General features: G+C 39.3%; 1 long non-coding RNA gene across 1 annotated transcript in view; it reads right to left on the bottom strand.

Moving 5' to 3' along the window:
- Positions 1–11,805: 11,805 nt before the first annotated feature.
- Positions 11,806–27,864, bottom strand: part of LOC132661555 (uncharacterized) — a 172,766-nt gene continuing 156,707 nt past the window's right edge. Inside the window, exon 5 of the long non-coding RNA XR_009602283.3 lies at positions 11,806–11,964. This is a non-coding gene — a long non-coding RNA (uncharacterized LOC132661555). The remainder of the gene's footprint in view (positions 11,965–27,864) is intronic.

Here is a 27,864-nt window from a genome sequence, read left to right as displayed (position 1 = left end):
TCCCTAATGATTAGTAACGCTGAGCATCTTTTCATCTGCTTATTCGCCATTTGTAGATCTTATTTGGGGAAATGTCTATTCAAGTCTTTTGTTCATTTTTGAATTGTGTTGTTTGGGTTTTTTTTTTTTTTTTTTTTTTGCATTTCCATAAAGACTAAATGATGATGGATATCTTTCCATGCATTTATTTGCTTTTCATACATCTTTGAGGAAGTGTTTAACCCATTTTGGCCCATTTTAATTGGGTCACTTGGTTTTTTAGTTACTGAGTTTTGGAGGTACTTTATATATTCTGAATACCAGTCCTCTATCAGATAAGTGATTTTCAAATGTCTTCTCCCAGTCTTGGTTGATTTTATCATTTTCTTAAGAGAATATTTTTAGGAGCAGAAGTTCTCAATTAGTGAATTTTATTGTGTGTAACTAACATCTTAATAAACAAAAGAAAGGGGAGTAAGTCGATTTAAAGGATGTGAAGAAACAAAATATTGTGAAAATAATTACCTTTGACACTTGTTCTATTCTAAATTCTGCTCCCATGTCCTTATTAAAATACTTGATCTTCCCCCTTCTTTCTGATGTCACCCATGCAGTCTAACCCACACTCTCCTTCTTGTTAAGGATGGGATTTCTCTCTCTTATTATTCTTAACAGGCTCTGGAAAGTTTCTTCCTTAATCTCAGTCTATGGCTATGTCTCTGCAACCAAGTTATCATATTGGTGGTTACCTTTCTATCTCTACATGCAACAAATTTATCTTGCCTCTTGAAAACTTACTGATTCCTGGAACTTTCTGATGTTGCTGACTCCAGACCTAGGTACATTTTGGATTCCCCTTCCCTTCCCTTCCTTCTTCCCTTCTTTCCTTCCTTCCTTCCTTTCCTTCCTTTTCCTTGCTCTCTTTCTTCTGTCTACTCTTCTTTTTTCAGTAACTATCCAAGTATCTATTATGGGTAAGGAATTGTGATAAGCACTAATAATATAAGAACAAAGTATCTGTAATCCTCGCCTTTAATAGAGAGAGGTGAGAGACCAAAAACAACTGTGTCACAGGGGAATTACAGTTTGCTAAGGTAGTACATAGCAAAAGCACATTACAAACCTCAGGATGTCCAGGAAAATTATCCTGGAGATAACCATAGTTTATTACCTGCCATAGCAATTAGGCTTTTAGACACAATTTCCATCACTACGTGAAGCCACATGTGTCCTTAAGGCCACTCCTCCCCTAGGGATGGATCACTTAACATTTTCTAGTCCATAAACTCTACAAATCCAGCCTGTCCCACAGATTTCTGAAGCATGAACTGCCTACAAGTTCCCCCATATGGCAAGGACTTTTTGGGCCAGCATTTCTTACTAACACTTGACTTTATACAGCACATAGTTCCCAAAATAGAGGCCCTAAATTAATTCCACTGGTTTTACTGTCCTAATTCAATTTTAATTCAGTACAAAAAAATAGCTAGAGGTAAGAGAACACATTTAATTAAATATTGTATGCAGCTGATGAATGTATACAAAAGCATCACCCATGGGGTATAGATTTTTATAATGAGCTTTTTCTTTGACTTCTTTGACTTCCAGCCCCTTTTTGAACTTCTGCTCTGAGAGGCCAGATTGCTCTTCTCTGTACATTTGATTTTACAATAAGCTTTCTTAGAAGAGCTGAGTTGGTTCCACTTGCTGTTAGCACAGCAGGGTCCATCCTCATGATGCTTCAAATCTCACAGTCATCCTGAACTGCCACAACAACCCTTGACTATCTTAATGAGACTCAGCACCCCAGCCCTGATGTCAAAGTGAAGCTTTTTCTAAAGGGTTCAAGCAGTGTCTAGTGGAGATCTTATTTTGTGCCATATTGTCAGTAAAAAGACAAATATTTCCCATACCCTAAGCAATGACCTTGAATTTCCTAAGAGGATTAATAAAATGCAGGAAACTTGGCTTTGTTTTCATTGACTACCAGGGACAAATTAAGGATTGCAAGAAAGATCGTTTCTTTTTTTAAAAAAATGTTTTAATGTTTACTTGAGAGAGAGAGAGCACACAAGCGGGGGTGGGGGGTGGGGTGCAGAGAGAGACAGAGGGAGACACAGAATCCTAAGCAGGCTCCTAAGCTGGCAGCACAGAGCCCCACATGGGGTTCGAATTCACGAACCATGAGTCACGACTTGAATTGAAGTGGGACACTTAACCAACTGAGCCCCCAGGCACCCCAAGAAAGATGATTTCATGATGTCATTTATTTCTTTAGGAAAGAAATATTCTCTTTATTCCTTCCTCCATGAATGCATTTTAATGTACTTACTCTGTGGTCATAAATGCTGAAATTTCTGTGTATATACACTATTGTCCTAGTACAGGCGACTTAATTTAAGGGAAATTAAAGATAGTTTCTTTTTCATCATTTTCTTCCATCTGTGCCATTATCCTATATATGCATTTGTGGCTTATCGAGGTGCTGTATGCTCTGCTACATTGTTTGACAGTTTATCCTAACCCTGACTCGTTGCAGGAAGGTAGACCTGGCTGTCATCTTTACTGAGATGTGCTTACATTATAACTTAGACTTTACTGCAGTGCTCAAGCAGTTCACTTTCCAAACTGTGCTTCAAAGTATAAGGGACAATACATTCAATGTGGAGAAACTTTGCTGGGGACTGTTGGGGCTGTCCTACAGAATGAGGCTTCTTGGAACTGGTCAAAGGGAGATTGGTGGAGAGTCATTTAAACTGAGTCTCTTTTTTCTGGTGGGTTTTGGACAAAGTTTTCTGAAACTCCCCATGTATGCAAGTTCCCAAAGGAAGGACAGTTCCAGATGGAATATTTGCTATGTATGAATTTTTTTCTGAATCACAATAGACAAATAGAATTTTTTCTGAATCACAAATAGGCCAGATAGCCTTCTGTTGCTCTCTTTGTGAATAATGATCTTTATTTCCTATTTTTTTTCAAATGACATATTTAATTCATAATTCTAGCCAACTTCAGCTGAAAAGAAAGGAGTTTATTAAAATACTTTGAGTGACACACACCCACAAAAATTCAGGGAGCAAGGAGGGGAGACAATGAGGTCAGGGAATGGAGCAGTAGCTAAGCGTTGGTTTTGAACCCTTTCTGGAGCTTCCTGAACCCAGAGGACAGGGAGAGACTGATGAAAGAGGCAGGCCACTCCAGGCTGGCAGGTGGCAGTTTTAATAAGCAAACAGGACTAACATATGAGGCTTCTCTTGGGAGGCAGCAAGACAAATGGATGCCTACACCTGTCTACCAGATCTAAAAGTTTACAGAGGCCTTCACTAGGTTCAGTCAGGTCTACTGTGCAGGTGTTCTCAGCACCATATCACTAACTCAAGGCTGTGCTGTTAGGGCAGCAGAATCCACATTCCAAGGACAAGGGAGGGGGTAAGTAGCCTCCAAGTACCTGGGTCCAGCTCACAGGTCAATGGGCAGGCACTCCATTTTTTAAAAATTTTTGTATTTTTTTATGCTTATTTATTTATTTATTTATTTATTAAAAAAATTTTTTTTAACATTCATTTATTTTTGAGACAGAGAAAGAGCATGAACAGGGGAGGGTCAGAAAAAGAGGGAGACACAGAATCTGAAACAGGCTCCAGGCTCTGAGCTGTCAGCAAAGAGCCCGACGCGGGGCTCGAACCCATAGACGGTGAGATCATGACCTGAGCCGAAGTTGGACGCTCAACCGACTGAGCCACCCAGGCGCCCCAATGTTTATTTATTTTTGACAGAGAGAGAGGTGGGCAGGAAGGGACAGAGAAAGAGGGAGACTGAGCATCTGAAGAAGGCACTGTGCTGAGGGCGGAGAGCCCCACATGGGGCTCAAACTCACAAACCATGGGACCATGACCTGAGCTGAAGTCAGATATTTAACCGACTGACTCACCCACGGCCCCCCATTCACTTCTTTTTGATGACATCTCCAACACTAAGAAACACAAAGCCATGCCACTAAAAGAGTGACTAGAATTCATTATGAGATCTCACTACCAGATCACCACTGATCTCGCTGTGGCAACATGGGATGGTACACCATGCTGCTGTCATCAGGAATAATCTCTAGCTCTCCCTACATCTTTTTTCATTGGCAGTCTCAGGCAGAAGCATCTGGTTACTCAGGCTTAGGCCACAGACTCTTGCCCTCCCATCCAGGGAGTGGAATGCAGGAATATCTGCCCTTCTGGCAACTTCCGCAGTGGGAAGAAGCCCTTGATTCCACCTCTTAGGGGACTTAGCCTGAAGATAAAAGAGGTTTAGCTACAAGATGCCTGACAAAACAAACCAAAGAGTGAGAGAGAAACAAACAAGTGACAACTCTCTGCCAACATTTTGTTGTTGTTTTTAATCACGTTTTATGTTCATAACAGTGGGTACTATTTTTTTGTAATGTTTATCCATTTATTTTGAGAGAAAAAAAGAAACAGTATGAGCACATGAGCAGGGGAGGGGCAGAGAGAGAGGGAGAGAGAGAAACCCAAGCAGGCTCCATGCTCAGTGCAGAGACTACCATAGAGCTCCATCCCAGGACCGCACGATCACGACCTGAGCTGATATCAAGAGTCAGCTGCTCAATCACTGAGCACCCAGGCGCCCCCTAATTTTTAAGAACAGTTCAAGAATTGCCAGGACCACACAGCTCCTAAATGCTAGAACTGAAATTTTACCCCACTTTGGCCCAGTTCCAAAGTCTAAGCTTTTCACCTTAGGCCACTAACTCTTTGCACTTCATTCTTTGCCTCCTTAGATCTTAGAATGGAATCAGTCACTCATTCAACAAGAATTCAGTTCCTGAGTGCTGCTCATAGGTTAGAACTAATGCCAGGTATTGGGGATAAAAATGAGGGTTGAATATAGTCCCAGTACTTTAGGATCCCTGAAATCTGGAGCCAATACAGCAGTGGGGTGATTTCAATACACAGCTGCTAACAGGAGAGAGAACCTCTCATCAAAGTAACCCTCCTGGCTTTCCACCCGGAGGAGTCAGTGTGGCTTACCTGATTGGCAGGTCTGTGAGAAAGAAGTCCTTTGGGCTTTCCAGCTCAGCTTCCTATTTTCCAAGAGCATGTGTGCTGCCCAGCCCTGCACCCTGTCGTAAGTATGGCATGGAGGACAGGCTGTCCCTCGGGGAGGGGGTGGGGCTGCTGCTACAGTACCCAGCACTTCCTGCGGGGGATGAGGAAAGTTCAATGCTGGGTTGGAGGCAGATGTAGATCCAGATTTGTCTTTTAGCTTTAACCATTATCAAGTTGACATTTTGATATCTGTCCGGCTGACTCCAGTGACTATCTCTCAGTTAGTTTCAAGCTCTGTAGGAGAATAAAGAAGTTAAAACATCACTTATCTAATCTAAACCCTACTAAAAGTGACAGGAGTTAGGAGGCTATTTGAGTCTCTCTCTCTTTTCCCTTCCCCTTTGTCTTCCTGCTAATCTCTCTTCCAGGACCTTGCTCCATGACATATTCCCCTTCCCCTCTTCCCTTCCCTGCCCAGCATCTAGCCCTCTCTCTCTGCAGTCTGTCTCTGTCATGCTTTGCTTCTCCCTCTCTCTCCTCAATCTCTCCTCCCAGCCCAGTCTTTTCCCCCTTTTCCCTGTTTTTCTTCATTTCTCTTTTCGCTATAACCCCTCCATGCTCACCCCAACCCTCTCCCTGTCTTTTTTTTCCACAAATGTAGACTTGGTGCTTTTTTTTTTAAATTTTTTTTAACGTTTATTTATTTTTGAGACAGAGAGAGACAGGGCATGAACGGGGGAGGGTCAGAGAGAGAGAGGGAGACACAGAATCTGAAACAGGATCCAGGCTCTGAGCTGTCAGCACAGAGCCCGACGCAGGGCTCAAACTCATGGACTGCGAGATCATGACCTGAGCCCAAGTCGGCCGCCTAACCAACTGAGCCACCCATCCACCCCAGCCTTAGTGCTTTGATGAGATTTATATGCTGGATATCACAGTCTCACTGCAGGGAATAATTGCCGGAATAATTAAACAGGAGAAAGATGCTACAGTGAGTGTAGTGGTCTGAGAGAGGACAGTGTCTCTTGGTGGAGACCATGGCCTTGTATTGTTACTGCTGGTGAAACCAGTGGTCAAAGTGATCATCTCAAGGTAATTTTCCTGTTCAGCCCTGACCTCCCTCAGTGTCCTGCTTTCATTTTTTTAAAACATTTATTCATTTTTGAGAGACAGAGAGAGACAGAGTGTGAACAGGGGAGGGGCAGAGAGAGAGAGGGAGACACAGAATTCAAAGCAGGCTCCAGGCTCTGAGCTGTCAACACAGAGCCCACCGTGGGGCTTGAACTCACAAACCACGAGGTCATGACCCGAGCCGAAGTCTGTCCTGCTTTTAAAAGGGACAAGAGATAGACAATGAGTAGAGGGCAAGAAAAGGTATAGGGATACAGATACTCAGGGTTGCAAAAAACTTGTAGTTTTTTAAAAGGCACTTAGTTCCCACATGTGGATACACTGTAAGACGTGCAGTCCTGAGGTAGGAATTTTAAGGGATGGGAGCTAGTCTAGAAATTTAGCTCTTACTTTTTCTCATGTTAGACAGTCCCTTATTCAGTCCAATACTTATACTGTCTGATGGGAATTTTTAGGAATTAGAAAAAAACCTTCTGTTTATTATTATTATTATTATGTATTTTTATTTGGGTCTTTACATGTCTAGTATCCAAACCTTACTTTTTGTCAAAATTGGTTGTTTATATTATTTCTTAACATGTATTAATCTTTTAGTTTGAGATAACATTGGATTAGATCTTTACCCTCTCTTCTGATCATTTCTGATAGAGGTAGTAGCATGCCACGTTAATCTCTTCCAAGAAAATCATATTTTAGCTCTAGAAATTCATATGATGTAGCCCTAATTATTAACTGTATATACTTTGTCCAGGTTGCAGCCTTCTTATTTTTAGAATTGAAAACTTCAGAGAGGAGCAGAGCGTTTATTTATTACAAAGGTCTTTGGAATGCCATCCTAAACTCATTTATATTAACTGAAGCTAACATTTCCTAATGTGGGAGGGAGATAAACAACAAAGGTTAGAGATGCTTCCTCTCAGAAGGAGTCGAGAAAGACGCCATTCACGTGAATGTGTTTGCCATCAATTCTTTGAAAATGTGAACTATGCTTTCAAATTATTTAAGGGCTATCATGTGGAAGATGCAATCTGGATGGCCTAATTGACCCCAGAAGGCAGGACTGGGGCCAATAAAGGAATATGACAGAGCTATTTTAATTCAAGATAAAGCAGAGATTTCTAGAGTCAAAGCTCCCCAAATATGAGAGAGACTGCATGAGGGACTGGGAATAATATTTATAGAGCACTTGCCATGTACCAAGTACATACTAAGCACTTTACTAAATGCTTTAGCTCTTTGGGTACTTTGGTGAGTTGAGTGATGGAACCCCGAAAAACAAGCCCATGTCTTAATCCCCTGAACCTATGAATGGTTTCTTTTTTAAAAATTCTCTTTTAAAGATCTTGAGATGAAAAGATCACCCTGATTTTCAGAGTGGTCCTTAAATCAAATGACATGTGTCCTTGTGGGAGACACAGATCAGAGAAGTTTATGTAATGATAGAGGCAGAGATTGAAGTAATGTGACCACAAGACAAGGAAGCCGAGGAAGCCTGACAGGCACCAGAAGCTGGAAGAGGCAAGAAAGGACATTGTTTTAGAGTCTCCAGAGGAGGGTAGGCCTACTGCCTCCTTGATTTCAGACTTCTGGCCTCCAGAGCTGTGAGAGTTTACATGTCTGTTATTCCAAGCCACTATATTTGCAGTAATTTGTAATGGCAGCCACAGGAAACTCTTGCAGGTACTAAAACATGCATCAGACCCATTTTGTAGCTAAGGCATGGAGGAACACAGAGATGAGTAAAGTGTTGAAGGTCATGGTCATGCAGCTATAGTGGCAGTCAGGCAGTCTGGCTCAGAACCCAGATTCATGGACATAATAGCATATTACTCTTTTGGTAAGGAGTTTCCTGTCTCTCTGACTATTCAAATGGAGACTAGAGCATTAAATAAGCAGGAGCAACTAGATTAGGATTTCCAAATACCAATCCACTCTGTCAGAGTTTAAAAACAAAATTCAGATTCTGAAGTTCCATTGTAACCATCTACAATTTAGTAAATCGGGAGTGTTGCCCCGGAACCTGTATTTGTTTTTAACAGACCTCCTTCCAGTTAATTCTCACTGAATATTCATGTTTGGGAACTAAGTGCCTTTTGCAGTTTTTTGCAAGACTTAGTATCTGTGTTCCTGTACCTTCCTTGCCCTCTATTCATTGCATGTCTCCTCTCCCAAAAGCGGGAGAGACTGAGGGAGGTGAGGGCTGAAAGGGAAAACTAGTGTAATTTTCTTCCATTTTTCTTGTATCATCCATGTGGCTTAGGATTGCAGAGTTGTTCTTTGACTTTATGTTTCTTTATGAGCCAATATAAAGATCTAAATTACTAGTTGAACAAGTTCACTGTTTTACTACTGCTTTGATGTTTTACAACAAAAGAAAAGAAAATGAGACCTGTCCCAAAAGTATGGATTGAGAAGGGAGAAGGTGCTTTATGGGTCCTTAGATATCAGAAGCCTAATCATCACAGATGGAAATTCCCTGTAAACAAGAGTCTGGAAATGAAAGTAGCCAAGGCACTAGGATGTAACTGCTCTGGTGTCTTGAGAGCTTTCCAGAACACATCAGAAAGTGTTTTGTTTCTGTTTTTGAGAGCTGTTGTTTCATGTATGTGTAGACTGCTACTGAATTAAACTCCTGGAAGGCAATGGTTGCACATTTTAATTGGCAGGACTATGATCCTGAAAGTAAAGGAATAACAGGCAGAAAGATGGTGACTTTTCTCATAAAAACAGAAAGGAAGGACCAAATTGAAAGGGGCAATTTGTATTTATCTTCTAACCACACTCTGCTAGATCACAGCCTCAGAGACATCATCCAACTTGACCAAAGTTACACAGCTCCTGGGCTTTGGAGCTGGGATTTGAATCTCTTTCAAAGAGATGCTTTGAACTGCTACTGGACCAGTGGTTCATGTGGTGGAGAATGCATCACAATCTGAGGAGGGCTTGTTAGATTACTGGGCACCACCCCCAGAGCTTCTGATTCAGTAGGTCTGGCATGGGACTCAGGGATTTGCATTATCTAACAAGTTCCTGGGTGATTGGAGAGCCACTGTGTAACTATACCATTTGGAGAGGATTTGAGAATTGCAGCTAAGTGTTCTCCTGCTAGAAAGGTTCCCCAAACAACTTAGACCATAAGTTACAAACTGATGATACTGGACCTGTTCGTTTCACATGATTACTTAAATTATTTAATGGTCAATATTATAAATCCAGAGATTCCAGATAAAAATCTTTTTCTGGGAAAGATCAGAAGACCTGGCTTGGCAGAAGTCAACTGAAGCTTAGTATTAGCATCCTAGGTTAGCATGTGAGGCTTCCTGCCATTTCAAGTATTTACTTTACCTGCCTTGCCCTATTCTAAATAATAACAGAATAGGTGGCATTCACTGGGTTATTAAGCTCAATTATTAAGCAAGGTTCGCTACTTGTCAGTGTCCAAGTACTTTACCTGTATTAACTATTCAGCCCACACAACCCTCTAGGAGGAGTGTTTTACTCAGAGTAAGTTAAGACTTATTTAGAAGTAAACTATCATGGCTCACACAATATAAATTAATTTCCACAGCTCATGCTTATAAGCTATACTACCTTGCAAATGATCACAACACTAGCTGGGCACTGTCGGCAAGCACTTTGTGTACATTAATTCATTTAACTTTTATAACAACCCTCTGCGGCAGTAAAATACTTCCCTTTTATAGAAATGGAAGTAAACTAAGGTAGAAAGAACTTAAACAACTTGACCAAGTGCATATAGATGGTATTAGCAAAAGGTACTTGAATCCAGGCTACCTGACTCCAGAGTCCATACTCTTTTGTTCTGCTGTAGGCATTTTGATTTGTGACTCTCATCTAGGCCAATGCCTCCTTTATACAGATGGGGAAATTGAGACATAAAATGACTTCCTCAAAATTGCAGGATGAATCAGCAGTACAGGTCATATGAGTACTTTCGAGTACCAACAAGTATTCCAGCAATGACCCCCACTGGGAGTATTGGTTCATTGTCATTTTAATACAAATGGCAAAGAGGTTAAATAAATGTTAATAAGATTCTATTCATCACTTTTATCTGAAGGTGATCTCAGATGGCCACCTCAATTGTTCTCAACCTGGCTGCACATTGGAAGGTCTCACTGAGTAATTTTTAAAAACATGATGCCCAGACCCCACTGGAGGCCAATTAAATCAGAACCAGAGGGATCGTCTGTGACTTTATTATTATTATTATTATTATTATTATTATTATTATTATTATTTTGTATTCCTGTGATTCTAGTGTGCAGCCAGAATGGAGATAGGCTGGATTACACTGTCAGCATATACAGATTGGATGCAATGGCTGTTACTTAGACATTGGTGATATCTTCTTCTGGAGGTTGTATGAGTTTCTGTAAAGACATCTGGTTCCATGTCTGAAGCCAACTGCTTCCCTATAACCAAATGCAATAATTGCTTGTTACTGATGTGTGTCCGTGAATAATTGAAGAGTCTTACTTTGCTCCTGTTCCTGTTAACTTCTGTGACTAAAGGGACCTGGGCTCCTCCTGTAAGAAGTAAACAGACTTAATCTGTTGAATGGTGCTGGCTTTTCTTTTTATTAATTTCCATATTTATTACTCTTGCCCCTTGTCCCATTTAATCTGACGTTCTTTCTGCTGCTTACATGTGACTAACTTGTACAGCAACACTGTAGAAAGTGTCATTTGAAAAACTCTCTATTCCCCAGGCCAGCTCTGTTCCTCATGACAGCTATGTGATTGGTCATTGTCAGTTCAATGGGGGCAAAGATTAGGAAATTTCAAAAACACAAATTCAGCTACACTAGTAATTTCAAGTTCTATTCTAAGTCCTATTCAACCTTACAGAGGTAACTATAATGAGAATTATCCAAGCAGTGCTTTGGCATCAAAACATTAATTTGAATAAGCATTTATAGAGCACTTTCTTCCTCCTCTGTAATATTCACCATACTTTATTTGTCATAGCTATCCTTTTAGGGACTGTCTTTTAAGGACTGAGAATTTAGGCCCTGTAAGTACAGAAGCCATGTCTGTCTTCTTCATCATTCTGTCCCCAAGTGCTAGCACATTGTAGGCCCTGAAGAAATACTTTCTGACTTTATAAAGAATTAAGTGAATGAATATCTGAGCTAGGCATTAAAGACAAAGAAAATTAAGACATGACTTCTGTCATTGCAATGCTTATAAGATTAGGAAGGAAATAGAAATGTTCAAGAATTACAATTCAGTGTGGTGAGGGCTATAATAAAGGTAGGTATAAAGAAGGAAAGGACTCCGGTTTGCTAGCAAGCTATAGATCACTTCTGCCCCCAGGGTAGGAATAGCCATAACAGTTAAAATTCCTAGAATACGCTTTGTTTTATATATTGGAATCTGGGACAGTATAAACAATGTAAATAATTTGTAAATAATAATTTCAATTCTGAAATAATATTAAATTTTTAAAAATAATCCCTAAATTTAAAAGAAACAAACAAACAAATGAACCTGTGGGTCAAGTTGATGGCATAGCAACACAGAGGAAGGATTAAAAATAATTTTAAAACACAGCTATTTGTATGCACATACTTAGCTGAATATACTAGGAATGCTATAGAGGCTCCTACCTCTTTACTCTCTGGGGTGTATTATTGCAGAATTGGTCCCCAGTTTGCTCATGCTTGCCTGTATCCATGCTCTTGGTCAGTCCCATACTGACTCTGGACTTGGTATGTGACTTCCTGTGTTGGTCTTCTAGGGCTGCCACAGCAGAGTACCCCAAACTGGGTGACCTAAAAAAACACAAACCTATTGTGTCACAAATCTAAGGGTTAGAAGCCTGAGACCAAGAGATATCAGAAGGGCCAAGTTCCTTTTGAAGGTGCTAGGAAAGAATCTGTTCCAGGCCTCTCTTCTAACTTCTGTTAGTTCCTTAGCTTGTGGTAACATGATACCAGTCTTCATGGTGTTCTCCCTGTGTGTGTGTGTGTCTATCTCTAAATTTCCCCTTTTTATAAGGACATAGTGGATTACATCATATTTTTAATGTCATATTGGATTAGTCACCCACTCTACTCCAATATGACCTCATCTTAATTTAGCTGATTAAATCTGCAACAAACTTAATTCCAAATAAGTTCACATTGTGAGGGTATTGGAAGTTAGGACTTCCACCTATTAATTTTGGAAAGACACAATTAAACCCACGCCATTTGCTTAGTTCAGTAAGGTAATAGCAAAGGTGATGAAGCAGAGGTTTGAAAAGTGCTTGTACTTTGGGGCTTGCTCTCTCTTCCTACCTTTAGACACCTACTACCATCTCTGAGACTAGCTTGCTGAATCTGAGAGAATCATGACTCATTTGCCCCCATGACAAGTTCACAGCTCACTCACATAAGCAGAGACATCCAAGTGACTAGCAGTGAACTCAGTGAGAAAGGCTAACAGAGAGCCACAGAGCAGCTTAGCTAAACCCAATTCGAATTGCATTGTGAGTTAAATTTAAGTGTGTTTGTTTATTTGAGTACAGTTGACATACAATGTTACATTTGCGTCAGGTATATAACAGATTCCACAAGTTCATATGTTATGTTGTGTTCACAAGTGCAGCTACCATCTGTCCTGATACATCACTATTAACAGTACATTGACTATATTCCCTATGCTGTGGCTTTTATTCCTGTGACTTATTCTTTACTTAACCAGAAACCTGTACCTCCCATCCCCCTTCACCTTTTCTGTGTTGCTTAAAGTCACAAAGTTTTGCTGTACAACAATGTATAACTAGTTGTGTGTTAAGAATGTGGGGAGAGATGAATCAGTTTCCAACTTTCAGATGCTCAGTTTTTCTATGAATAACTTGCTGTTACCAAAATTGCTGAATTTGGTCTGGTAAATTTAGACACTCCTCAAGACTCGCCTCCTTTTTTCACTGTTGTCTCCAAGGACTTCCTGGAGAGAACAAAGGGATTAAAAAAAAAAAAGGTTGTTGATAAATTGGCTTGCTGTATTGTAGCAAAAAGGGAAAAAAAAGACTTCTTTCTCAGCACTCTTCTTTCTTTCAATATTCTAGATACTATCATTTGACAACTATGAATTGTCAATTGTTTATTTATTAATGAGAAAATTCTTAATTAAGCAAGGTTTTTTTAGTACCTATAGGCAAAAAAAGTGTTTATATAAAAGATTTTGGCTATGCTAGCCATATCTTAGACATAGATATCTTTCTATTCTCTATAGTTTACAACACAGACTCATAAGCTCAGAGTTGGAAAGGGCCTTAGATGTCACTTGTTCCAATTTCTTATCAATGTAGGAATATTCTCTATATCATTCCCAGCAGATAATCTTTCCTCCTCAGCTTACATACTTCTCATGATGAAAGGCTCATTACCTCATGAGGAAGCAGATTTTGTTGTAGAATAGAATTTTACCACTTGTAAAAAATATTTCCCTGTCTGGCACACCTTGGTGGCTCAGTCAGTTAAGGGTCCAGCTTTGGCTCAGGTCATGATCTTGCAGTTCATGGATTCAACCCCGTGTCAAGCTCTGTGCTGACAGCTCAGAGCCTGGAGCCTAGACCCTGGAGCTTGCTTCAGATTCTGTGTCTTCATGTCTCTATGCCTCTCTCTCTCTCTCTCAAAACTAAATAAACATTTAAAAAATTATTGAAAAAATATATTTCCTTGTCTGACCTCAAATCTTCCTCCTCATAAATGCTTTGCCTGCCCAAAGGCTTTCTCCAAAGGCTCTATCTTTCCGTGAATTTTGCTGCTGGTCCTAGGAACAGCATATCTGTCCTCTTCATGTGACAGATCTTCACCTACTGGAAGGCACGCCACCACTGTCTTTGGTCTTTCCTTAACTGTAATAATAAACATTCTAACCTACATAGACATAATAATGTTATGATATATCTTCTCTAAGAATAAAAGTTCTGATAAGTCCAGAGTTCACCACCATTCTTAAACAATTACTAGAATAAATGGAGACAGTATTAAAAAGGACTTGGGACAAAGCAAGATTCTATGCAGACAAAAATAAAATGAAGTCATGCAGAACATTATTGCTGTTTATGCCCTTTCTGAGAAAATATTAGTGAGGTATTCAAGAGAAGTGAACTTTAAATCCCATATAATATTTGTAACAAGAGTGATGTCTCACAAATTATCAGATATTTAGCAACTTAAAAAAAAGTTATTTGTTCTGAGGGTTGCTGGACGGGAGGTAGGTGGGGGATGGGCTAAGTGGGTGATGGGCATTCAAGATGGCACTTGTTGGGATGAGGCCCTGGGTGTTGTATGTAAGTGATGAATCATTAAATTCTTCCCCTGAAACCAACACTACACTATATGTTAACTAACTTGAATTTAAACTAAAAAAAATAAAATAAAAATAAAAACTTCTTTGTTATCAAAGGTGAGACCATTTGAGAGGTCAGCTGTTGGAGATGATGGTTTGATGAGATGACCCTTATTTCCTGTGCACTTTTGCTGGGCAGCCAGTAACATGTTCCTCTGGCTGTATTTCTCTAGAGAGCAGACTGAAAGGAAGGCATTGATTGCCTCTGTCAATGAAGAGCATATTAATCATCATCTTCCTTGGTCTCCCACTTGATCTAAATTGGGTCTAGCTGAGGGGTGCTCTCCTTTCTTGGATCTTGCTGGGGAAAAAATAGCCACAACAATAGAATCAATAAAGGTTCAGTGTTTTTTTTTCCCTCTTCAATACCCCGTTCATCTTTGAAAACTTTTAAATTACGAAACAGACTCATCCATCACCATATTAAACTTGTAAGGTTACACATTCTTCAAACAGGCAGAAATAGGTTCAAATCCTGGCTCCTCCACTTGCTAGAAATGTAAACTTGAGCGAGTTATTGAACATTTTAAATCTCTGTGCTGATAACAATAGCCACAGAGTCTCATGTGAGCCTGAATGAATGTTTCATTTTTTGAACACACACACACATCTTGAAGCAAGAAGCAAAGGCCCTGCACTTCTTACAATGATTTATTTATGGTCAATTATTAAATTATTAAAAATTCAATATTGAAAGTGAAGATGTCTATTCAGGACATCAGAAGAGTAGTTGTCCTTAACCAAGGCAGTGAAGCTGTGTCAGAAGTGTGTATTGTGCTAGTAAAAATGTGGGCAGGACCGAGGAAAACTTGTTAAAGATTATAGCTTGAAGCTGAAGCACCTTACTTTTGCCCAAAGAGCGCTTGATCAAGCATCACGTGACCAGGATTCACTTCGGGTCTTCCATCTAAGAGCTAGAAGTTTAGGCAAATCTAGATTTCAGCCTCACTCACAAAATGAAAGGCTTCCTTTGTATACTATGGATTGGTTATTTCAGTATTCTGGAAAAATTAAATCTTCTTGCTCCCTCCAGGCTTTCTTTTGATTATTCCCAAAGTAAGAAGGCAGACACATGTGTCTTCATGGTTTTGAGCATGTAAGCCTTGTCTCCTTGGTGACAGCAATTCTCTTCTGTTTTATATTAAGTCTCTTTCCCACTGCATATGCAATCAGGACGAGGCCAATAATTATAGGTGTTTTGCAAGCCAATGTAGGATCAAACTGATTATGCTAAGAGAGAGAAGACTTAGCACACGTTAAAGTCTTCACTCTTCATACTGCCAACATTCCATGCATAACTTAAATGACACATCTTCATTGAAGATTTCCTCTTCCACTGCCCTCTGCTCCCCACCAAACACACACCACACAGTGCAATGGCCTCGGGATCAGTTATGCATTTTTCTGTGGATCTATAAATGGTTTCACTTTAGTAAAGTATGGCTTGTCACACTCAGTTATTTAAGTGCCTGTCACTTTTCCTAGATTTTGAGAGCTTTGAGGAAAAAATGCATATAAATCCTAGTACATAGCCTTATACCCAGACTTAGAAAAATATTTATTAAGAGAGTAAGTAATGATAATGCTGATGATGAGGATGACAGCAGCTAACTTTTTGAGTATTTTTTATCTATTAGACATTTTTCTAAGCTCTCTACATGAATGAATTCATTTTATGGACACAGAATCTCTGTGACAAAGATGCTTTTATTATCACCATGTTATACATAAGAAAATTGAGACATGGCATATTTGTTAAGTAACTTGCCAGTCAGTAAGACTCAGAGTCAAGGAATAAATAGGACATTCTGTTACTACCAAATAGTTAATTAAATACTTCTACGTTGTCTCTCTGGAAAGAGTAAAAGAAAAACTAATGGAAGAATAAAATGGGCAACCCCCCATACACACATACACACACACACACACACACACACACACACACATATATATATATACACTTAATTATGACCATACTGATCCTGTTTGTGACCAGAAATCATCACGTCTACGGAGTCATTGTTTTCTCACTCCAACTTTAGAGTGGTAGGCAGGACAATGATATCTAAATATCAGCCCAGGCACCTGGGGCCCAGTCCATTAAGCATCCAACTTTGGCTCAGGTCATGATCTCATGGTTCATGAGTTGAAGTTTTGCATTGGGCTCTTTGTTCTCAGTGCGGAGCCTGCTTTGGATACTGTCTCCCTGTTTCTCTGCCCCTCCCCTGCTCATACTCTGTCTCAATCTCTCTGTCAAAACTAAACATAAAAAAAAGCCTAAATATTAACCCACTTCCTAATCCCTGTAACCTGTGAATAGGTTGCTTTTCACAGCAAAAGAGACTTTGCAGACGTGATTAAAGATTTGAGATAGAGGGGCGCCTGGGTGGCTCAGTTGGTTGAGTGTCCGACTTTATCATGATCTTATGGTTCGTGGGTTCAAACTCTGCGTTGGGCTCTGTGCTGACAGCTTGCTCAGAGCCTGGATCCTGTTTTGGATTCTGTGTCTCCTCTCTCTGCTCCTCCCCTGCTTGGGTTCTGTCTCTGTCTCTGAAAAATAAATAAATGTAAAAAAAATAAAAAAATAAAAAAAAAACGATTTTGAGATGGGGAGATTATCCTGGATTATCAAAGTAAACCCAATGTAATCACAAGGATCTTTCTAAATAAAACCAAGAGGAAGAAGAATCAGAGAGAGACTTGAATATTGTAGGCAGTTGGCTTTGAAAATGTAGTAAGGGACTATAAGCCAAAGAATGAAGGTGGCTTCTGGAAACTGGGAAGAGAAATGAATTCTTCCCAGGACCTAGAAGGGTAACAGCCTTTTTAACATCTTAATTTAACCCATTGAAATCTAGGTCAGATTTCTAACTTCCAGAACCATAAGAGAATAAATTTGTTTTGTTTTAGGTCACTAAGTTTATGGCTTGGAGAAATTTGTTATGGCAGCAATGGGAAGCTAGTATGTCAGACATGGTGGGCTCTGATGCATATTTAGTGTCAGATTTGAAGTTTGGTTTGATAGATTAGTTGCTACTGGGCTAAGTAGAGAGTGTGATCTTCCCTATGGGAATAGAAAATAGATACAGATTTGGATAGGAGAATGGGAAAATAATTAGTCTTGGATTTCTTCCTGGCCAGGGTTGGGGGACAGTCTACACTGGATGTTTTTAAGTCCCTGAACCATCCTTTGGGTTTGGAGGGAGGCTCATTTGGATAGTATGTTGTCACTTCAGAGCAAACATTGTTGAAAGTTGATGGGGATAGGTGGAAACAGAAATGGCATTGCTGAGATTAGAGAGCTGACTCAAGAGAGTTGGGTAGTGCACACTTCTAATATGTAGGGCTCAAGGGGAAATGGTGAACTCTGATATTCATTTAGGTAGCATTGAGCAGGCCTGGCTCAGCACATAGAACGCTCTGACAAGAGTCTCAGCCCTAGTAACATCTGAGTTTAAGGCAGTAATCCTTCATGTTGGAGTAACTTCACTGTGTGAAAGGAACAGAAATAAATTATCTTCATTGTGTGTGTGTGTGTGTGTGTGAGTGTGTGTGCATGTGCGTGTGTGTTTTATGGAAGCATTCCCAATCAGAGGCAAAGAGAAATATTATTTAGTAACTGCTGTTGGGACTGCTGATTAACACTTGGAGAAGAATTAATCCATATTGGTTTCCACAGTTTATCAAGAATATACATTTTGGATCGATTAAGGGTTAAATACATAAAAATAATCCATATAATCTTTTCCTCAACTGTAGAGCTTCTGAATGTGGATGTCAGTGGGGACTTTCTAAGCTTAAAAGTCCCAGAATAAGTGTAAAAGAAAAGACTAACATTGATCTAAGCACATTTAAATTTAATAACCAAAATTAAAAGGAAAGCAACAACTTAGGGAATAACAAACATCAAATATGACAGCACCTGTACTACAGTACAGAGCACTCATGCCAAGGGAAGAATGCAAGGCCTCTAACAGAGAAATATGCAAAAGACACGGACAATTCATAACAGAAAAAAATTAGACTACAAACAAGTGGAAAAATACTCAACCTCACTAGTCATCAAAGAAACGCAAATGCAAACGAAGTACCATTTTTGCTTATCAAATATGTAAACATTTTAACATATTCATGTAAACATATTCATGGTAGCTTTCATAAATTGCTAATGGGGTATAAAATTGCACCATTTTTGAAAATATACAGTCTAAATTTGAAATTTGTTTCTAAATAAATAATTGTAATCTAGAAAGGTCTTAGGCACAAAACTCTCCATCAGAGTATTATTTATAACATCAGAACATTTAAAAACTTCTTAAATGTTCAAAAATACAATGAGTGTTTTTGGGGTGCCTTGGTGGCTCAGTCTTTTGAGCCTCCTCTGACTTCAGCTCAGGTCACGATCTCATGGTTCATGGATTCGAACCCTGCATCGGGTTCTATGCTGACAGCTCAGAGCCTGGACCCTGCTTTGGATTCTATGTCTCCCTCTCTCTTTGTCCCTACCCTGCTCATGCTCTGTCTCTCTCTCTCTCAAAACTAAACATTAAATTTTTTTTTAAATACAATGAATTTTTTTAATGGGTAATGTTACAGAGAAGGAGGGAGGCAAACCATAAGAGACCCTTAAATACAGAGAACAATCTGAGGGTTGATGGGGGGGATGGGGGAGAGTCGAAAATGGGTGATAAGCATTGAGGAAGGCACTTGCTGGGATGAGCACTGGGTGTTGTATGTAAGCGATGAGCCATGGGAATCTACCCCAAAAACCAAGAGCACACTTTACACACTGTATGTTAGCCAATTTGACAATAAATTATATTAAAAAAATTGTAAATGGATAATGTCTAAACAATAGAATATTATTCAACAATTTAAATATTCATTCACAAAGTGTATGTATAAAATAAAGCATTCAGACTTATATCTCTGTCATGATTTTTAAATATGTTTGAAAACCTATGTATAGGAAACAAAACTGGAAAAATACATCAAAATGTAAAATGGACAGACTTGTACAAATTTGTGCTTTTCTGTGTTTTCTTATTCCTGGTGGTCCCACTTTATTTAGTAAGTAAGCATGCACAATTTTTGTCATCAAAAAATAAATATTAATCTCTGCCTGGTTCTATTTAAAAAAGAGACTTCTTGTAAGTGTGGATATAAAGGGGGAAATGGAACATGTAAGCAATACAAATAAGTTTCAAGCATATGTATAATGGGGAGCAGAGAAGTTTTCTGTTTTGTTTTATGAGCGGAATACTGTTTCTTTTGGTAGGGAAAAAGACAGTGTTTCTCATACACACATCAGCAGAACCCACTGCCACCTCCCCTCTCTTTCTGCCTATTCCAATTATGTGCAAAACACCCAGAAGGAAATAACTAGCCTCTTGATTGCTTGTCTTGCAAATTCAAACCTATAAATTGATAACAAATGCCACCTTATCAAGTAGAACCCAAGAATGCTTAATTAAGTCTCTGTAAGACTCCTAGCAAACTGGAAAATGTACAAAGGCAGAGTATTTACAAGCATGTTGATTTCCATTCACCTGTGGCATTTTATGAATTATTAAATGAATTTCATTTTAAGTTGTTGCACTTGCTATAATAATTAGAGAGGATTTTTGCAGTGAGACAGTAGATGTGGAAAGCTGGGTTATTTCAACAACTACCTGTTGCCTGATCCTGAAAGTCATCCAATGAGTCAGAACAAAACCATTTCCATGCATATTTTGTACAGGGCTGCCTGTGGTTGAATTGGCTCCTTTTTCAAAATATGAAGCACACACATAGTTGGGCGTTGTTTTTCTTCATCCTCAGGGAGTGCCAGAATTAGAGGGCTTCACTGATAAAAGATCTGGATGCTTTTCTGAGCTGGAGTTGTGTGCTAATAATGGGTCAGACCAGCATCCCACTTTGATGCCTCCCTTTTCCTCCTCTGTGGATTGCAACAGGTGTTGTGAGTTTCACAAAACAGCTGCATCTAAGGGCCATAAACTGTCCATTCTACCCCCTGCATAATCCCCGGCCCACAGAGCTCATCATTGGTTTTTGAAAGCCACAGTCCCTTTTAATGCATCCTTTGCTTGTGAAGAATTGCTTGGCAGCATGGACTATTATAATGGGCACACCATATTCAATGAGATTGTCACCATCTGTTCCACCTTCCAATTACCAAAGCACATGGAAATCAAAAGGCAGAGACATTGGAAATTCTAGATAATATTTTCTGTTCAGTATGTCTCTTGCCTGATGTGGGTTTTGAAAATTTCATTTGAAACACGTTGTAGGATGAAGCACACTTTTTTCTTATAGCTGAGACATAATTAGAATATTGGGATCCAGCACTGGGAGAAAATCACTCTGTGCGAGATACAAGTGGGCACAGTATCCTGACCTCCAATATGTAGAGGAGATTCCCACTCTGCTTGCAAAAATCCCATAATGAAGGGATTAAGTAATAACTCCCTGAGCTACTATTGCCAGGGCAACAGGAAGTGGAGTTGTATAAGTAGGTATTGTGGCATTGATGTTTCCATGTTTCTGCCCAATAGGCAATGGGTTTTCAGCAAGACTTGAAGCAAAAAGTGAATATTCCCATTGAGGTGTTGTTTGTGTGTGTGTGTGTGTGTGTGTGTGTGTGTGTGTGTGTGTGCATGTGCATGCAAGGGAATAATGAAGAAGAACGAGGGCACAGGACAAGGGACGGGAAATTAATGCTGATCCTAAAAGACAATTAAATTAAAAAGATAGCTTGGATTAAAACCAAAACAATTTAAACAGTGCTCTAGCAGCACACAGACATTCTGGAGATTAACACGAAATGACTAAGAACAAACAACTACACTAGAGGTCCTAATGCAAGAGGAGACATTATAAGAGTAAGGTCTCAGAGTATTCACACCAGCGGGGTACAAAATGTTTTTAAAATGGGTCAGATCTATATCCTTAGCTGTCTGTGTTATGAATCCACTTTCCTAGGTGAAGGAGACTAAGATTAGGGTAGAAACACATCAAACATGGTTTAAAGCTGGTTGTGTTGGACTCTGTACCATCAGCATGATTCTCGGTATGGTGTCTTCATCCTCAGTAAATGATTTTCTGTTCTTTCTAAAATCCCATGCTAAGGAAACACTCTGGTTACTTATAAAATCTGCATACCTGACCATTTTTTCAAGACTCCATTGTTTAGACTGGGTAAAACCAGAAAGTTGTAGGCTCAAGTTCAGTACTAATTTATTCTGCTGAACACTTCACTTTCTTCATGTACATAAGTGGATTATGCATTTTTGACCTACTCAGCCTGCCCCCAAAGAATTGGCATTAACTGACTTATCAGGCTCACTCCTGAATTAACCAGGTTTGTGATATGTCTAGCTGCCCAAAAGTAGCATCACACTATGACTGTTTTCTGTGTGGGTATGCTTTCCAGCTTTAATTTGCTTATGATAGTAAGATAGACCCATTGGTCCTGTAATTAAAACAATTTTTTTCAATGTTTATTTATTTTTGAGAGACAGAGAGAGACAGAGCACGAGAGACAGAGGGAGACATATAATCCAAAGCAGGTGCAAGGCTCTGAGCTGTCAGCACAGAGCCCAACACAGGGCTCGACTCACAGACCATGAGATCATGACCTGAACCGAAGTCAGTTGCTTACGGGTCTGAGCCACCCAGGCATCCGGTCCTGTAATTTTTTTTTTTTTTTTTTTAATTCTCATGGAGAAATGGAGTGCATGGACACTTTTGGTAAGGTTAAAAATTGGGAGCCTAATCATAGGCTCCTACTTATTACCAAAGAACTCGATCAGCAGATTGTGTATACTTGAAATTGTTTCCCTCAACATAGCCAATAGGATGGGTCTTAGTGCTCCTATTAAAAATCATAATTGCTTAGGCACATAGGTGGCTCAGTCAGTTAAGCATCTGACTTCAGCTCAAGTCATGATCTCGCAGTTTGTGGGTTCGAGCCCCATGTCAGGCTCTGTGCTGACAGCTTGGAGCCTGCTTTACATTTTGTGTCTCCCTCTTTCTCTCTGACCTCCCCTCCTTGTATTCTCTTTCAAAAATAAATAAATTTTAAAAAATAATTGCTATTTTGTGTCAACTATACTTCAATAACAGAATGAATAAAATAAAAAGTGCTAATTGCTAGCTATAGTCCCCTCTCTTTTTACTAATAGTAATAACTTGTTTCACTTTTTTATCTGGATGAAAAGTCATTCACAGCCATAATTTGGAACGTGCATTTACTTATTTATGTGTTTATTTTTTTACTTGTGTATTTTTTTAAAAACAGTTCTATTAAGGTCTAATTGAGATATAATAAACTGAACATTAACAAGAAAATTTTTTTGAGAGAGAAACAGAGTGTGAGTGGGGGAGGGGAAGAGAGAAAGGGAGACACAGAATCTGAAGCAGGCTCCAGGTTTTGAGCTGTTAGCACAGAGCCTGATGCAGGGCTTGAACCCACAAACAGTGAGATCCTGACCTGAGCCAAAGTTGTATACTTAACCGACTGAGCCACCCAGGTGCCCCTGCACATTTTTAAAGTGTATAATTTTAGGGGCACCTGGGTGACTCACTTGGTTAAGCACCTGACTCTTTAATTCAACTCAGGTCATGATCTCACGGTTCATGAGATCAAGCCCTGCTTTGGGCTCTGCACTGACAGCATGAAGCCTGCTTGGGATTCTCTCTCTCCCTCTCCCTCTCTGCCCCTCTACCCTCTCTCTCACACACACAAAATAAATAAACTTAAAAACTCAATTGTACAATTTTATAAGTTTTGACATATGTATACTCTTGTGAAACTATCACCACAATCAAGAGAATAAACAGACTCCTCATTCCTGAGAGATTTCTTGTTCTGTTAAAAAAAAAATTTTAACATTTGTTTATTTTTGAGATACCGAAGGAGACAGAGTGTGAGCAGGGGAGGGGCAGAGAGAGGGAGACACAGCATCCAAAGCAGGCTCCGAGCTGTCAGCACAGAGCCAGATGTGGGGCTTGAACCCATGAAATGTGAGATCATGACCTGAGCCAAAGCCAGGTGCTTAACGGACTGAGCCACTCAGGCTCCTCTCTTGTTCTCTTAACTCCTCCCTTTAGCCCCTCCCCATTCATCTTACCCAAAAGTCACTGATGTGTTTTTTGTTGGTATAGATTAGTCTGCATTTTCTAGAGTTTTATCAAAATGGAATCATACAGTATGTACTCTTCTAAAAATCTGACTTTTTTCATTCAACATAATTATTTTAGGATCCATCCACACTGTTGTAGGTCTCAACAGCTTGATCCTTTTTATTGCTGAGTAGTATATGATATGGCTGTTACACAACTTGTTTATCCATTTACCTGTGCATGGCTGTGTGAGTTGTTTCCAGTTTGGGGATATCATAAATAATGCTGCTTCGAGCATTCATCAGTAGGATGCACATTTTAATTTCCTACGTATTTTATATTTCACAGCAGGGATGCAAATTAAATCAGCACTTTTCTGGCATCTGGAAGGGGCATATATGGCTTTCCTAGAATTTATGAAACCCCAGAACAGGTGTCAGGTAAGCAGAAATTTGGCTCGTTTATTTGCTAGCTCTTTTTCCCTAATGATTTTTTAACACGAAAATATATTTGTTTAACCAATAAACAAAAATATATTAGAACAGCCACTATATCCAGTCTCTGATTCAACCCTATAAAATAATACACAAAGGGACACAGCTCGAATTTTTCAGTAAATGATCCCAATACTTCAATCCCAACCTTTTGAAGATGTGGATGCCTCTTTCGATTAATTTATACATTTAGTGTATAGTATCTCTCCCCTCTCCTTAAATGCCTACCAAGTGATGAATGGGTAAACATAAATGGTATAGCTATCTGATGGAATATTATTCACCAATAAAAAGTGATAGAACATGTGCTACAACATAGGGGAAACTTAAAAATATACTAAGTTAAAGAAGCCAGTCACAAAGGTCACACATTGTACGATTCCATTTATATGAAATATCCAGAATACACAAGTCCATAGAGACAGGAGATTAATGGTTTCTAGGGGCTAAGGAAAGAAGCCAATGAGTGATTGGTTAATGGGTGCAAGGTTTCCTTTGGGGAGCAGTGAAAAAGTTCTGGAACTGCACAGTGGCAATGGTCGTTCAACATTATGCACGTAGTTGACGCCACCGAACTGCACACTTAAGTGGTTAAAACCATACATTTTATATATGTATTTTATCACAAAAAAGAAGTAAAAAAGGATTTGAAAGATATATTATGTTAGAAGTTTGGCCCATAATTGATGAGGATTTAAAACCAAGGAAACGGTATGACTTAGCACTGCATGAGTGGCAGGTGGGTGTCATGTGTGCAACATGTGTGTTATGAATCCTGAACACACTGCAGTTAAGTTCACGTCTTTCACAAAGAAAAAGTGGGCTCCATTGTAATTGTTCCAATATTCTGACTGAAAAACACACACATAAATCGAGTAGTGTCAGATTTATCACGGTACAGTACAAGGGGAAGAGGTTTCTTGTGAGGGGAGGGGTTGTAAAACTAGTTGAAAACCCAGGATAACCCATTTCCAGCTCTGTGAAATGATAGCCTCTCCAATTTGACATTTAGCCTTGCAAATGTAACATTAGGCTATTTGGAATGAGTTAATTACATATATAAAGTGCTTAGCCTAATGTGTGGGACATACAGTAGCTACTTAACAAAGGTAATGTTTTGCCTCCTCCCCAAGCCACCCACCCTCCTGAAATATGTAACTTTTAATTACTCATGACAATATAAAATATAAATATCTCTCTGGCATCAAGGAACTTAACACATGACTTATGGTGGGGATCTCCTGCTTGATCTCCAGAGTTGCTACTCATCAGATACACTGCATGCTAGCGATTCTCCATCAGTCTACAACAATTGTGTCTTGTAGGGAAGAAATACTGAAGCCCTAATGCAAATAAATGAAAATAAAAGGTACTTTGATTCAAATATCTATGGTAAGATAGAGACTCCTAACGAAACTTAATTAAAATCTAAATCAAAATGGAAATTTCATTTAGGGGGACTAGGATCTTGATGTCTCACCATATAACAAATAAATATTCAGTTCCAGTTGGGAATTCACTACTACGTAGCTTAGTAACAAAGAATGCAAGTGCAGAATCATTTGAAGACCTACTTTCCCCTATCATGAGTAGAGTCCTCAAACCAATCCAATTCCATTTACTAGCTGTCCTAGGTGAAAGAGGGACTTTTTCTTTTTGTTAGAGAATTTACAATAGAAAACCATTAGTGCCCAATCTCCCCACACAGTGAGCACACAGGGCATATATTTCAGATTTTATATGAACAAATCTCATTTATTCTGTCTTTCTCTATAGAAATTAGGTTGCACTTTTTTCCAAAGTAAAATTTAGGACACATTCATTTCCCTCAGGTTAGTGGAAGACGGTAGCCATGATAAAACAAGTCCCCAATAGAACAGGCTTTTACTTTAAAACAAAGCCTAAACTCAGGAATGCAGGTAAGTGTGCAAAGGATAATCCAGTGAATGGCTTATAAGAAGGGCTCTGTTCATGACTTCCAGTCTTGGGTTCATGTTCTGAAGTGTCAGGCTTTTGGGTCTATGGTGGTGGTCACAATATGCTCTTTCTGCAGGAACTTCCAATCTCTGATCCTTGCCCAGGAATTTAAACTTCATCATGCGGGGCGCCTGGGTGGCTCAGTCAGTGGAGCATCCGACTTCAGCTCGGGTCATGATCTCACAGTCTGTGAGTTCGAGCCCTGTGTCGGGCTCTGTGCTGACAGCTCAGAGCCCGGAGCCTGCTTCAGATTCTGTGTCTCCCTCTCTCTCTGACCCTCCCCCATTCATGCTCTGTCTCTCTCTGTCTCAAAAATAAATAAACATTTAAAAATTTTTTTTAAAAATAATAAAACAAATAAAATAAACTGCATCATGCTTTTTCATCCATGGGTAGATTAAAATAACATCTTCACGCACAAGACACTGGAGCTTTAAATATGGTGAACCCTAGATCCCTATGTCACATTTTAGCATCATATATAGGGCCATGGCTATCATTAACTGTAGTCAGAGAGTACTTAATAAGCACTGAGAAAATCACCTCACTTAAATTATCTTATTTAATCTTTTTAGCAACTCTGCATTGTAGATGTTATTATCTCTCTTTATAGGTGAAAGAATTGAGGTTTAAAGACTTGCCCAGGGGCCTCTGGGTGGCTCAGTTGGTTGAGCCTCCAACTTCAGCTCAGGTCATGATCTCGCGGTGTGTGAGTTCAAGCCCTGTGTTGGGCTCTGTGCTGACAGCTCAGAGCCTGGAGCCTGCTTTGGATTCTATGTCTCCTTCTCTCTCTGCCCCTCCCCCACTGTGCTCTGTCTCTCTCTATCCAAAATAAATAAATGTAAAAAAAAAAAAAAAAAAAAGGACTTGCCCAAAGCCATATACTAGTTAAGTTCTGGGAACAGTATTCAAATGCAGGTTTGTTTATTCCAAACTACTGTAACAGACATCCTAATTTCTTCAATGTTTAGCTAAGATTAACAATTACCACTGGGAACAAGTACTATTTACTATGAAGAAGTTTAAACAAAAAAAGTGTCCTCATTTTCTTATTTATTTTGATGGCAATATTTAAAATTCTGACTTGCACCTTACCTGCTCTCCTGGATTCTACCACTTTACTGCTTTTTTTTCTATAACAATTATCTCGTTTCCAATATAATATGTATTGTACTTACTTATTATGATTATTGTTTACTGTATGCCTTCCCTAGACCTCAGCTAGAAGATTATCTCCAAAAGGGCAGGGATCTTTGTCTTCTTTTGTTCACTGGTGTACTCTAAGTGCCTAGTACATAGTAGGTGCTTACTGATATTTGTTGAATTGATAGCGGATAACATAAAGGAAAATAATGTAAAAACTTAATTAAATTTTGAGGACTGTTCTTGGATCATTTCAGATTTAGTTCTTTGGAATTAGATCAGGATTCATTACTACTTTGTGATATCCCTGGCTAATTTCAGTGTAATAATATCAATAACTAATATTCATATAATGCTTGTTTTGAGCCAGACATTGTTCTAAGGACTCAATAACCCTGTGAAATAGTAACATTATTATCCACATTCTCCAGAGGACTGAGAAACAATGAGGTTAATGTGTTTAAAGTCATAATGCTAGAAGTATTGGAGGTAGGATTCAAACCCAAGCAGTTGGTCTCCAGTGACCATGTTCTTGACCTCTGATTTCACAGTATTGTTGTGACCATTGAGCACAGTATATAAGGAATCTAGCAC

Source organism: Panthera onca, chromosome D1, assembly GCF_046562875.1.
Source record: "Panthera onca isolate mPanOnc1 chromosome D1, mPanOnc1 haplotype 2, whole genome shotgun sequence".
In the NCBI taxonomy this organism is placed as follows: Eukaryota; Metazoa; Chordata; class Mammalia; order Carnivora; family Felidae; genus Panthera; species Panthera onca.
This window is presented reverse-complemented; position numbering and strand designations above follow the sequence as displayed.